Raw genomic sequence first — 14,272 nt, 5'->3', positions numbered from 1 at the left:
CATCTGCATATAAGTCATTTCCCTCTCCCAGCAGAGTGTAAGACAGAAGTTTAGTACCGTTTGGTGCACAGTCTCCAGAGGTCCTTACTTTTGGTATAACATAAAACTGCACATCCTATTGCAGGTTACTCTAGCCACCCTACTTTGCATTCAGTGAGGAAAACTGGCGGCACATTGCTCTGAAGAAGCCTGGCTGCATATACCATCCTTAATTGCCTTGTCAAAATAGACAAACATACCCAAGTGCTGGGAACTTTGCTCTGGTGTCTTTGAAGGTCATCCAGACCCTTAACTCACTCTACTTCCGATCAGGTGCCAGGACTGGCCACATCATTTACAGGGTCTAGCGCAAAATGAAAACACGGGATCCCTGGTTAAACAACTATTAAGAATCTCAAAATTGTGACAATGGAACATTAAACCAAACACAGGGCACTTCTGAGCACTGGGCCCTGTGCTACTACACAGGTTGCATACCCACGAAGCCAGCCCTGCCACATGCCAACGCAGTAATGAAGGTAAAATATTTGGAAACCACTGTAAAAAGTAACTGAGCATTTTTATCAGCTATGTAAAAGTACTTTTCCAGTTAAGTAAAGTATTACTTGAAGTAATGCAAAGAGAAATTTCTGAACAGCCAGTCTTTAAAAAACTTCAGACACAATTCAAAATACAGTTATAGCCAAGAGAAGAATCTGCTTTAACTCTTTGAAGGAAAACGTGAATACCTGCATTTTCCCTTCCTGTTGTAGACACCTTCCTGTGTTCACACCAGAAAGGGAGAGTTGCTAGTAAATACACTCTTGTGTTTCACCAGAGGTGGTTCCACCTCAGTGGAAATGGTCATCTTGCAGCAGCATATTGGTAAATGTTTGTGAATGATTTTGAGGCAAAATATCCCTCTGTTAATACAAGTTATTATTTTTTGTATAATAGACTGATAGAGACCCTGTTAGTCATTTCTTTTCTTTTTTCTTTTCTTTTTTTTTTAGAAAAGCAACAAGGACCCACTGCATAGCATGGGGAACCACATCCAACATCTTGTAACAACCCACAATGGAATATAATCTACAAAAAAAAGAAAAACTGAATTACTATGCTGCATACCCAACACTAACACAATATTGCAAATCAACTACACTTCAACCAAAACAAAAAAAAATTGCCACCACTTATTGAAGACCATGCATTTCACATAGTGCAGTACTTTTGAAGCACATCCACAAATTTTTGATACTCCTTCAAAAAGAGGCAGGGTCTAATTCTTCTCCTATTGATTATGGGTTGGTAGTAGCAACTCACTTCTAGTGAATAGAAGGCAGTGGAAGTGATGTTGTGTGACTTTTGGCCCAGAGTAGTCAATGTGATACAGTTGCACCCGTTTCTTTGTCTCAGAACGTGTTCCTTCGGCGCCCTGATCCACTATGTAAGAAATCCAGTGACCCTGCAAGGGCCATGCAGGAGGGCGAGGTGGGGAGACCCCCTGGGGGTAGGGGCGATGCCTGGGGAGCCCCAGCTTCTCCAGTCACTGCTGTTTGTCTCCTAGCCCGGGCACCAGAAATATGAATGAGAAAGCCTTCAAAATGACCCCAGCTCTAGCCACCGACTGACTGCAAGCAAGTGAGAGACCCCAGGTGACAACAGCCCAGCTCAGCCACGTTCATATGCCTGGCCCACAACATCACAAAAGCTAATAAACAGAGATTGCTATTTTACGCTGCTAAATTTTGAGCTGATTTGCCATGCACTGATACATAAAAAATACACGTTATCAACTAATAACACTGAGTGATAGGTATGGTAATCTCAGTTTTACAAATGAAGAAACTAAGGTTTAGAGAACTTAGGAAACTCATGTGAGTTGCTACTCAGAAGATACACAACAGGGTCATAAATGTGTGTCCACCTGACTCCAAAGTCCATGCTGGATCCACTTGCACCGGGGCTGCCTCATTTGACCCTCTCGTTTCTCTTAGGCTGACCTGGTGTCCCCGGAGCTGCCATCTTGCCAACAGTAGTTGGTTTCCTCGTCTGGCTTCACCATTCCTCCCCTGGGTGCCACAGAACATTTATAAGCGCACCTCTTTCATGCTGTGTCTCAGGAGAGTGGCTCCCTAGGATGTGGGAGGCTGCGTTCGCTTCCCCATAGGTGCCACCAACAGAGGACACTCCAGGTAGCTGCTGTTCTCCAAGATTCTGAGGGAGAAACTGGAATGGCTGTTCCTTCTGTTTTCATTCCTATTGTGTGGAAATGAGTGAGAGAGCCCTGTAGCCCTCCCCTCAGGCTTCCCCGTATCTTCTAAAAACACACAACTGTTAGTAATTTCTTAATGGCAAAAATAAATAAAGAAAGAAAGAAGAAAGAAATGAGGAGACGAAGAAGAAATCAAAGAAGAAGAAATCTGTTGGGGGGACATCAGTACGTGGGCTACATTCCTTACTTTTTATCAGGTGAATCTGTGAAATTAATTTTTGATTTTATCATGCTGACTCCATCTCAACTACAAGCTAGGAATTTTCAAGAAGAGTTTTATATCACAGTAATTTCAGTTTGATGAACAGAACTGACTTTGGTGTTTTATAACTTCTCAAGGGGCAGGAATTCTCAAACAAGGCCTTGATTTTCTCATATTTTATAATAACAATATTCACTGATCTAATCGTTCCTCTCCTTCCTTCTTCAATAACAATAACTATCTATGGCATAATTCAAACACAAACTTATAGAAGACAAGAAAGCTGCCTGTTCTGGTGAATTGAAGGTTTTTAGGCCATCTTCAAAACATTTTCTTGAGTAAACATTCAGATTTTAATGGTGAGGAAAAGAGTTTAAATTTTTTTCTCAAATGATTTCTATATTACAATTATTGTTCTATATTCATAGTATATATTAGAAATTGGAATCAATATCATATATTATATATTAATACCTTCCAATGGTAGCTTTAGCCATACCTCAATGCTAATTTAAGAGACATTATAGGGTACTCACACACAACACACATCTCCCTTTAAAGGGAGATTGCTTGAGCACAGACTGAAGGATTATAATATTATTATTTTGTTAAAGAGTTGGGTACCATCTTAGTGTCATTGCCTCTGTCATTGGTTTATTTGGGAAATGATTTCAAATAACTTTGATGTTGTAAGTTTCAAAATGACACAATTTTCAGAACAAGTGCCTATAGAAGTGCCACATCTTATTTAAAAACTAGAAAAACACTGTCATTAAGCCATGGTGCTGCTATTCTCTGAAAATAATATGTGACATGTGACCTAACCTCATTCATTCAACGTTTATTGAGAAAATGCCATGTGCTGGAAAATGTGGTAAGAAGTTTTAATATTAAAATAAATACTAAATGAGAGCTTTTATGTAAAAATAAGCCTTCTTCCCTTCCTTTAAAGCAAACAAAATTTGCTGTATCCTAATATCATGATTTCTAGCATATTCAAATGGGCTGAAAGTCTAACAGAAATATTTTGAAACATCAAAATTAACTGATGCCTGTCAAAATACTTAATGTGCATAAGAAATACATTAGATAAATTTTAACAAAATAAACAGAGCTTCGTAGTAATAATTCTTTAACTTTTAGGACACACGATTATTCTCTTCTAGTTACAATACAGGTTTATTTATTTGTTTGTTTACAGGTCAGTTTTCCCCATAAAATTCAGATGAGTTGCACCTTTTCAAACATTAGGAAATGATTAATAACATCTATTGTAGATGACTGGAGACGTTTGTGAACTTTAGATAACTTTCTATTTCCCTTCTAATACTTTATGTTCGAAAGTGACAGCTATTGTCTCTGAACCTTCTCACTTTCATTTCTCAAATAAGACTTTTAAGCTAAACTAATTTCTGCTAACCAATTTCAAACTGTCTGTGCAGACTGTGTTTCAAAATATTTTGGGAGTTGTATTTATTGTTTGTATGTTTAAAAAATTAATTAACATATGCACACATTCATTTATTCATTCTGGGCTTTGTTGATACCCAGCTCTTTAGACATTTGAAAATTCAGAATATGAGTTCACAGAAGAGACTAGTCTGGCTTCATTATCTACAACGAGAACATTTAGTATCTGTCTATCTGTGGTGATTAGGACTAACACCAAAATTCTAAATAATACCTCAGGCAGCCCGGGTGCAGAGAAAGAAATAGCTTTTGAAAAATCTAAAAATATGCGTATGATGGGACTTTCCCTAAGCAAGGCTAGTAAGTAAACAAAATGTTTTATCATCAGTGACTGCTCCCTTTCCCATCCAATTTTCCCTCTTTCAGCAACCTCCAAGGTTCTTGATATTCCTAGCACCTCCCCAACCTCTTTGCAGTTCCCTTTATCTGGCTATCTACCTATCTCTCCTTGCCTGCTACACGCTCAACAGTACCTGTACAACATCCCTTCCCTTAGAACCCAGCTATTCGCTTACATAAATAACCAAATGAATTATTTTAAGCTTAGACCCTATCTCTTCTGCTACTGACTGAATTTGAGTTCCCCCCAAAATCCATATGTTGAAGCCCGAATCCCTGATATTATGGTATTTCAATGTGGGCCTTTGGAAGGTAATTAGGGTTAGATTAGGTCATGAGGGTAGGGCCCTCATGATGGAATCTGTGCCTTTATAAAAACAGAAGATTTGAGATCTCTTTCTCACTCTGTGAACACTCAGAGAGAAAGTAGCTGTTTACAAGACAGGAAGCATGATCTCATCAGAACCCAGCCATGCTGACATCTTGATCTCTGATTCCTAGCCTCCAGAACTATGACAAATAAGTACGGGTCATTTAAGCCACTAGTATTTTGTTATAGCAGCCTGTACAGACTAAGACACTTTCTATATGATATTTACACTGTAAATGAAGCTTCTAAAAAAGTGATACGGTATGGGGCACCATGGTAGGACCAATGGAGGCATTTGAGAAGAGCAGCTTTGAAAACTACCTCACCTAAAGGTAGAAAACAGAAAAAGACAATTTTCTTCTTGTTCTACAGTATCATTTTGAAAAAATCCTATTCTAAACACAAGAAAGAAAAACTTCTTCAAACATACCAAAACGTTATATATATAGATGACATATATAGTAGATATTCTGGCTTCCTCAGGCATCTCACTAACGTTTTTCCATTCAATGTTTTAGTCTACCTAGAATAGATTTTGTTAGGAGATATTTCTTTTTTTCTCTTGAATTTTCCTTCACCTTAGAAACAAATTTTCTCTTTTCACAATGTAATTGTTTTTAAATTTTCCCTATATTACATAAAAATATTTTAAAATTTCATATTTTTACTATATTATTTGCCTCCTTGATAAAATTGTATCTGGATGAAATTTCTATTATTACTTTAAGAAGGTAGGTTTATATTTTCTGAAGCAGGCTACCTGTGGCTGCCAAGGCAAGTCGTGTGCCAGGCATGAGGAGAAAGCACTGGTGCCTGAAGCGCCCCTGCAGCAGAAGAAGCTAAAGTGAGCACTTGACTCATCCTGTCTGTACTTATCAGCAAATGTTAGCAAAGGATTTTTCTCATTTAATGTCTCATTCTGCTAATGATAGTTTCTTATTTGCAGTGCATCTTGCTGTGGGTGTTTTGGACAACTTTCCTTTTTTTCCTGACTATACAAAAGAGACAATCATATTATGCTGAGGCCATTGCTACTGGGCTTCCTTATGCCCCTTACACAGTGAGTCAAAAATCCTTGCAGGAATGAGGGTTGCTGCCATCCAGCCCAGAGTCACCTGAGACACAGAGAAGCTGGCCTGCCAGTGGCCCATTAGGGGAGAATTCCTCAACTCAGCAGAGACTGGGATACAATTTCTTGCAATGAAATGCCACATTCTTTTGTTTTGACTTAATTATTTGTTGAGCAGCTTCCACATAAAAATTATGAACATAGAGATTCTTATAATGTTTTATCACTGTTTCAAAAGCTCACCATCTCATTTCTCCTTCACAGGTCTCTACATACCCATTCTTAAATATCAGTTCCATGGCATATTACAAGGACAACTGATACGTACTAAAGATTTCACCAACTTCACTTGTGTTTTCTCCCACCAAATTCTACCAGAAAAATTCCAAGGTGACTGATCTGAGTTTTATCTAATGAACCTTTACATGCTGACTTCCAAAAGGTGGGTCTAAATAATCTACATGCTATTGGAAATTGAGATGAACATAATGGGCAGAATAATCTCCTTGATAACTGAGAAATCATTGTGGATCTTTTTAATATGTTTATATGGCTTGATTAGCAAAAGTGTCCTGCTAAAGCATAAACCTGCAGGATGCCTTAACAATTCACTAAAGAAGAAAAATAGACACGACAGCTTTTTGTATCTATGTAGTCAATACAGACTAAGGACAAAGACCAGGTATATTTTAAACAAATACTTGATTGCTGAAAAACACTGCCCATGACAGTTATGAAAGTAAATTGGATGCCCCTGATTTCTTCTTAAATATCCTTGGTAAGAAAAAATGAAATGGTAAACAAATTAGCTATTCCTAAACACTTCCTCCTTGGTTATACATTTAATGGTGGGGTTCTTTTGCTTGTAATCAGTATTGCATTGAAGTAATGTTCAATTTGTTAGATATTCTCACAACACAGTTGGCTGCACACATAGGCCTAGCCTATGTGATTTATAAGAGACCAAGAAAACTCAGCCTAAAAATACTTTGCTTGCTATTACCTAAAATTGCTCAATTAGTAATTTCTTTACCTTGTTATTAGTTCATTGCCCTTTCTCAGCTCATTTTATTGAAAAATAAAAGTCTTCAAATATCATGCAATTAAATGACAGTTTAAATTGAATTTACATGGTCTCCTAATTGACAACAGTTTAAATTCTTTTCCATTCTTCTTTTGACCTCAGAGGACCTGGGAAGACTAGGACCTTTGAGCCAGATCTAATTTTTCCCTGATTCTACCCAATGGCACATATGACTCTACTGAAGGAGGGCCCTGTATGTCTTTTAAGGAATGTTTTCTGAATGTTTACAAGACGGAAATATTTTATGAATGTCTTTATCAATTTGCTCCATGTTTATTTCTCTTTGTGTATCTACCTGACAATATCCATGAGATGAATGGACAATATTCATTTTTTAAATTCTTTTTCCATATCTCTATTTTTTTCTTAGCTTCCCCTTTTTTCTTGTGTCTTTATCTATGTATTGTGAAATAATATAAATACGAATCATGTTTTATTTATTGAAGAGAATCTTATCTTTCTCATTCTTATTGCAAATATCATGTTTTGAACCATTTTATGTCTGTTAAACATAAGTTGCTTTTTACCTATGTGGCCCTTATTTGCTTGCTTTGTTGTACTATTACTGATAAGGAAAAGGCCTCCATTCCTACTTCTTACCAATAAGCATTGTGTCAAGACTCCACCCACAGGATTCTTCTTATCTTGTATATATTAAAAGTTCAAAAATTACACAGCTTGCAAAGAGAGATTCTACCTCACTTGCTTTATTTACTCCTATTAAGAATTTGTTGATGATATTTAAAATATTCATATGATAGACTTATTAAAGTATACTTGACATATAAGGAATGGCTCAGCACATATTTAATGTATAATTTAATAAGGTTTGATCTTTATATACACCTGTGAAATTATCACCACAATCAACATACTGACATATTCATTATTGCCCCAATTTTTCTTGTGCTTTTTCATTCCCTCCTTTTTGTCTATCCTACTCTCTGCTCCCAGTCAACCACTGATATGCTTTTCTGTACTTAGAGATTTGTTTGTTTTGTCTAGAAAGTTATAAAATGGCATTATATAGTATGGACTCCTTTTGGGGGTGAAAGTCTGGCTTCTTCCTCTCAGTAAAGTTATTTTGAGATTCATCCAGGCTTTTGTATGGATCTAAAATAGTTCATTCTTTTTTTATTGCCAAGTGATATTCCATTATACTAGAATACCATAATCTATGTATTCATTCATCTGTCGATGGAAATTTGGGTTTTTTTCCTCCATATTATTTCAAAATTTAGCAATATTCATTGATTTGCTATGAGGTACGAGTCATTATTTCAGATGCAAAAAGTGATTTAAAATGTCTCTGTCAGGTAAAAGATCACCCTTGTCATACTGTCTAAACATAAGCTTTGCAAAACTGTGCAGAGAAAAAAAAAATTTGTCAATCAGTATTTCATGCTTCAAATATAGAAGACATCTATCAATACGGTTTCAGTTAAACCTATATATTCATGAAATTAACAAATCATATAAGACTGTTGTCTGTGTAACTGATTTCTTTAAAACATAATAGGGTACGGGTAGGTGTCTCAGGTGATGTTCTGGAAAAAAAGAGGTGTGTAATCTAGCAAAAACAGATGTATCAGAGTAGTTTCAACAGGGAGGATGGTCTCCCTTTTTAAGTCCTGTTAGGTATTATTACTCCAAAGATGGTCACTGTAGGAACCCAGTGTTTATTTAAACAGCATGCTTTGTTTCATTTGGAGACAATTTTCTTAGCAGAGCAAAGCCCTATATGACGATGGCTAGGCAGGGAATAAAAGATTCCATACTGACCGTAGTCTGAGTCTGATGCATCCTGCTTCTGCCTTTTGTGTCCCTCCTTCTTCCCCACCTAGATGTGCCAGGTCAAGCAAGGCAAAGGTCAGGGCAAAGACTCTGGCAAGGAAATGGCAATTCTCTTGACTCTGAGCCTGGAGAAATTGCAGCAGATGCGCCTACTTATCAGAAGTGTAACTGTCACCTCCACCTCCCATGAAATCAAACAGTGTTCTCTCTAAGGCGGCTGTGTGTGTTTTATTTGTTTTCTTCTTCACAAGAATTGCATAGGAGAAACTAACAAACTGTGTGTATTAAGAGCTGTAGGGTAACGTACAGATTATACTCTAGTGAGATGTATCACAGAGCCATGCTCATCTCTAAAATCTGGCTTGATAGCAGAAAAGGGCTATTCTTCCCAAAACTAGAAGGGCCTCTAAACATACTCTTCCTTAAAGTAACAACTTTCCCTTAGGTAATTCCAGAAATGGTGCTATGGATAAGCATAGACTAATTACTTTAGCTCGTATGAATGACATGCCTTTTTAACTAATAAGTATGCATACTGATTTAACATGTTATCAGCACACCTTTTTCTTTTTTGTCGTATTTAACTTCCAACCTTTTCTTTGATTATGTGCATTTAGTTTTTTTTTTTTGTTTTTTTTTTTTGCGGTACGCGGGCCTCTCACCGCTGTGGCCTCTCCCGCTGCGGAGCACAGGCTCCGGACGCGCCGGCTCAGAGGCCATGGCTCACGGGCCCAGCCGCTCCCCGGCATGTGGGATCCTCCCAGACCAGAGCACGAGCCCGTGTCCCCTGCATTGGCAGGCAGACTCTCAACCACTGCGCCACGAGGGAAGCCCGTGCATTTAGTTTTATCTTCAGAGTCAATAACTTACACAGCACAGTTACCTGCCTACAACTTAAGAAAAAATATAAGAGAATATTGAGAGACATATAACAGCACACCCATACGATGTTCCCCAAGAGATCAACAGTTCAAAGGCTGATTTCTGACAAGTTTTTTCTACTTAAAAAGAAGCCCATCTTTTCCATTTTACTGAAGAACTTCTAATTGTGTGCTTAGCCATCTGTGTGTGTTGTGGAAGCACACACCTGTGTAATTAGGCATTAATCCCAGAACAGCCTGACCTGCCATTGCCTCCATCAACACACATCAGGAAGACTTTTTTACTTTTTAGTGAGACCTGTTCTCTGTTTCGTTCCTTGCTCTGTATCTTGTCAAACTGAAGAAACACAGTGCTCCCTTGACTGGACCTGCGCTGTGGGGATGTCCTGATCCGCAGTCACGGGAATAGTTGAATATATAAGGAAAGCCAGACACAAAATGCTGCTACTTTCACAGAAAATATCCTGTGGAGAAACAGCACTGATTATTCCTGGGGATGTTTTAAGGAGGCGTATTTATGGCTCTTGGAACATCTTCCCTTTTCATTTTGTGTTTTACATGAATAGAAGGGAAAGATGCTTTCACACAGCAAAGAAAGGGCTAAATTGAATAAATGTGGTTCAGTAAAGATCCACTAAATTGCCATATAGCAAAACACACTTATTAATCACTTACTATGTGCAAAATCCATAACAAAATATACTCAATATATGATTCTGTTAGGGGAACAACTGATGGAAACCGCCCACCCTGGCCAGGCCAATAGTAACAAGTTGCATGAGTTATCTTACAACAAGACGCCCTGGTAAGGAAGGCGGAACTAACAAGCTACCACCAACCAGAAGAATTTGGGAAAGGTCAAAAGGAGAGAGGAAATGCCAGTCCATATGTCCTACCAGCTTCCCAGAATCCTTCTTGCTGGAATCCATCTTGGCTGAGTGATGCACACGCCACCAGGAAGGACCCTGAGTCAGAATGATTAGACAGATACAACCCAGAAACGAACCCCATTACCATAAGCCCAGAGACTGTGAGCCACATGGCAAAGCAGTACTCCTGGGTTCCCTTATCCTGCTGCTCTCTGCCCAGGCGCCCCTTCCCAAAAAAACCTCTTGCTTTGTCACCACGTGTGTCTCCTCGGACAATTCATTTGTGAGTGTTAGACAAGACCCCACTCTCAGGCCCTGGAAAGGGTACCCCTTCCTGCAACTATTCCTGATAACCTAAATTTTAAAGTCAAGGCAGGCACAAACTTAAATAACTATGATAAAAAGCCAATTATGAAAGACACTATAATAGAATCAACACCATTCTATTGAATATTGAATGCTGGATCCCCAAATATCTACCAAAACAAAATTCACCAAAATAACCTATTCAAAAGAGAAGGTTTAGTTTAGCACAGGTGAGAGCAAATACTTCCTCCACAGAGCTTTGGTCCTGTCTCAAAGTGGGGAAGGCAAGATTGAAATTTAGAACTGAAACTGAGAATTGAAAGTTTGGTTTAAAGGACAGCTTTCAATGAGAGTGAGAGAGTGGGGAAGAGGGGATGAAAGCTTGATTATGACTGGATAAAGATCATCATATAACAGTGTAGCATTGATACAAAAGGAAGGTGAGGAATTCTGGGTCAAGAGATGCATAGAATCTTAAGGCAAAAAATGTCTGTGGATACTTTCCATTGAAGAATCATTGGTTCTTCTGGAATAGTAAAGTCATGCTAATGAAGACAATGGAATAGTAAAGTTATGTTAATGTAGACCAGTGATCTGCAAACTATGCCTGGATTCGGGTGCCAAATCCAGTCCTGTGGGCAAAGCCGAGAAAGTTCTTTACACTTTTAAAGGATTATAAGAAAGGAAAAAGAAAAAGAATGTGCAGCACAGATCTTATGTTGCCTGCAAATCCTACAATATTTATCTGGTCCTTCGGAGAAAAAGTTTGCCAACCCCTAATGCAGACTGTAAGTTGGGTGGGTGGGGAGGTAGTTTCAGTTTCAGCCTCTAAGCATTGTGTAGGGATAGACAGTTTTGGTTCTCAATACTCAAGCTTATTGCAGAGAAGGAGAAAGTCATCCCTACAGATAATGGGTGGGGAGAAATTTGGGTTTGGCCTGGAAAATTTGACATGGAGATTGGGAGATGAAGTAGGGAAAGGTTATTCAAAAAGCAAAAGGGACACTTGTGCAAAGGCATATACGAGCAGTGAGACAGAGCAGGAACCTGTGGGGGCCTCCGGGGTACAAATCCTTTCCATGTCCCCTGTTTCTTGTTTGTAGGAAATAGTCTTCATTTAGCCTCCTAAGACCTTCCCCGAGCTCCAAAGTGTAGATCCAAACAATTGCTAATCAGGGGAGTAAGGGAATGCAGAAACAAAGGAGGAGCAATCAAGAAAAAATAGTGCAGCGATTAAACCTGAGTTGGTTCCTCCTCAAGGAAGATACATAACAATATTTTTGAGTTCTTCTACAGGAACTAAGGCCCCACTCAGGTGGAAGATGGTAACTTCAAGCTGAGAACAATCCTGGAACACCACCCTGTTACCTCACCACCAAACAATCAGAAGAAAGTCATACACGTTCCAGCCCTCACCCCAAATCTTGCCCACAAAAACTTTTACTGGAAGACTTTTGGGGATTTTGGGGTTTTTGAGCACAAGCCACCCATTCTCCTTGCTTGGTCCTGAAATAAACCTTTCTCTGTTCCAAACTCCGATGTTTAGGTTTGTTTGGCCTCACTGTACATTGGGCACACAAACTTGCATTCGGTAACAAGGATACAGTACTTTTCTCTTTATTCATAATCACCACCTCCACAAGCACTTACTCAGATCCTGATTTTTAACAGTGGTATACTAAGCAGGCCAATCAGCTTCATCTCTGCTCTCTGTGAACCAATTTTGTAAGACAACAGAGTGACAAGAACTCATCTGTTAAGGATCTAGATCTTCAGGGAAAACCACTCATACATCTCTCACAGTTAGCAATGTTGACTTTTTTCTTTTTTTTTTTTATTGTTTAAATGCTGAATTCCAAACAAGACTTCCTTCAGGAAATCCTTCTAGTGCATTTTCTTCTCATGAATAAGTATAAAGCTAACCAGAATTGATTAGCCTAATGACCCATTTGGAATCTATTAAAGGAGTTAAACCCATTTGATACAATGCAAATTGCTAACTAATGAAGTGATGGAAATAAATCCTTAGTAACATAAGTAACAATTATTTTTGGCTTGAGTAGTAGATAAAATGTGAGTTTTTCATATCATCCAAAAAATACATATTTTTTTACTCCACATCTTTCTCTTCTTTGATGCTGTCACAGAGTAAGCATGACTGAATACCAGAATATCATAATATGTCATACTGAATGTAATATTGTATACAGAAACATGTAACAATATCTTCTGGGTCCATGTAAGATGTACATGGTCTAGAACATTTTCATCCACAGTTCACTTCCAAGCTTTATCAACCTCATGCTGATCCTAGGTCTTTGGATTTATCTGTCAGAATATCCAAATAGCAATGTATCAATATATAAACAGATAAAGCTAATATCAGATAAAGCCAGAAGTTAGTGTTTAGCATCCAATCGTAAAGGTAGATCTCCAGATTTTTCACTAAAGCTAAAATAGAAGAAAGGTGACTTTTTCCAATAGTGTTAAGAGAAAATCAAAGAAATAGAGAAAGAGATGATAGAGATAGAAAGAGAATTAGAGATAGAGGAGAAGAGAGGAGAGAGAGAGAGAGAGTGGGAGAGAGAGAGGAAGAAGAAGAAGGAGGAGGAGAAGAAAAGAGAGAAAGGCTTTAGTCATACAGAATAAAGAGATTTAATGAACACCCTGGAGTTAGAATGTTCAGCATTATTAGACTAAAAATCCAAGCTCAAATTTTTTATTTAAATAATTTTCTTGAACCTTTGAGAAAATAGAAAGTGCACAGAGGACACCATCCGGTTTGTTTCTGTAAAGAATATGAGTACATTTTCTTCAGGAAAATATTGGAGAGGAAACAGACATTTGCATGATGACCAAGTCCATCTGTTGTAGACCATTAAAAGTTTGATCTGTTTTATATTATTTGAAATGTCTCATTGCACCAGAATTTTATCCTAGTGATTAAATAAAGGGAAACTAACAAAATAAATATCTCTATATTATTGAAGTCTATTGATTATAGACATCAGACAAATTAGAGCATTTGTTGATCATTTGCCTGAGCAAATTATGTGTTTGGGATTAGTTCTTTTTCTGTGATAACTGCAACAACAAAAGAGAAGAGTAATGAAAAATAATCCTAATACGTGTGAGGCAGTATTCTATATTGATATATGGAATGATTTGTTAAAAGCTCATTTTTACATTCCTCCATTTTGAATTATAATCTATGTACAACAATTCGAGGAATAGATGATACAACAGATAATTCGAATATTATAGAGAGAGAAGCAAATGAGTCTCAGAAACGTCAAGTGTGATTTTCAGATTTATACATTAGATCTCCTGGACTCTCATTTCAGTGCTTTCAACCAAATCCTAGCTGTGGTAAATGGTATTTCCCCTGTCATTTACTTCCATCATGTCACACTTAAATGATGTGCTCAATAATTTCAAGGGCTTTAGGTTATCAGAATGTTTACTTTAGCCAAGGATGGCTGGAAGGCACATTATATGCAAATAGGAAAGCACAATGGTTCTTATGCTAATGACACTCACCTTTAGCAACCTCTGCTATGTCCTACTTATTGATCCTTTAATCCTTAAAGAAATATAAAGGACCACAGTCCCTCCATTTTCCTTAGTCTTTATA

The sequence above is a fragment of the Grampus griseus genome (genome assembly GCF_964374135.1).
Source record: "Grampus griseus genome assembly, chromosome: 15".
NCBI lineage: Eukaryota > Metazoa > Chordata > Mammalia > Artiodactyla > Delphinidae > Grampus > Grampus griseus.
The sequence above is the reverse complement of the archived record's forward strand: the minus strand, read 5'-3'. Positions refer to the sequence as shown.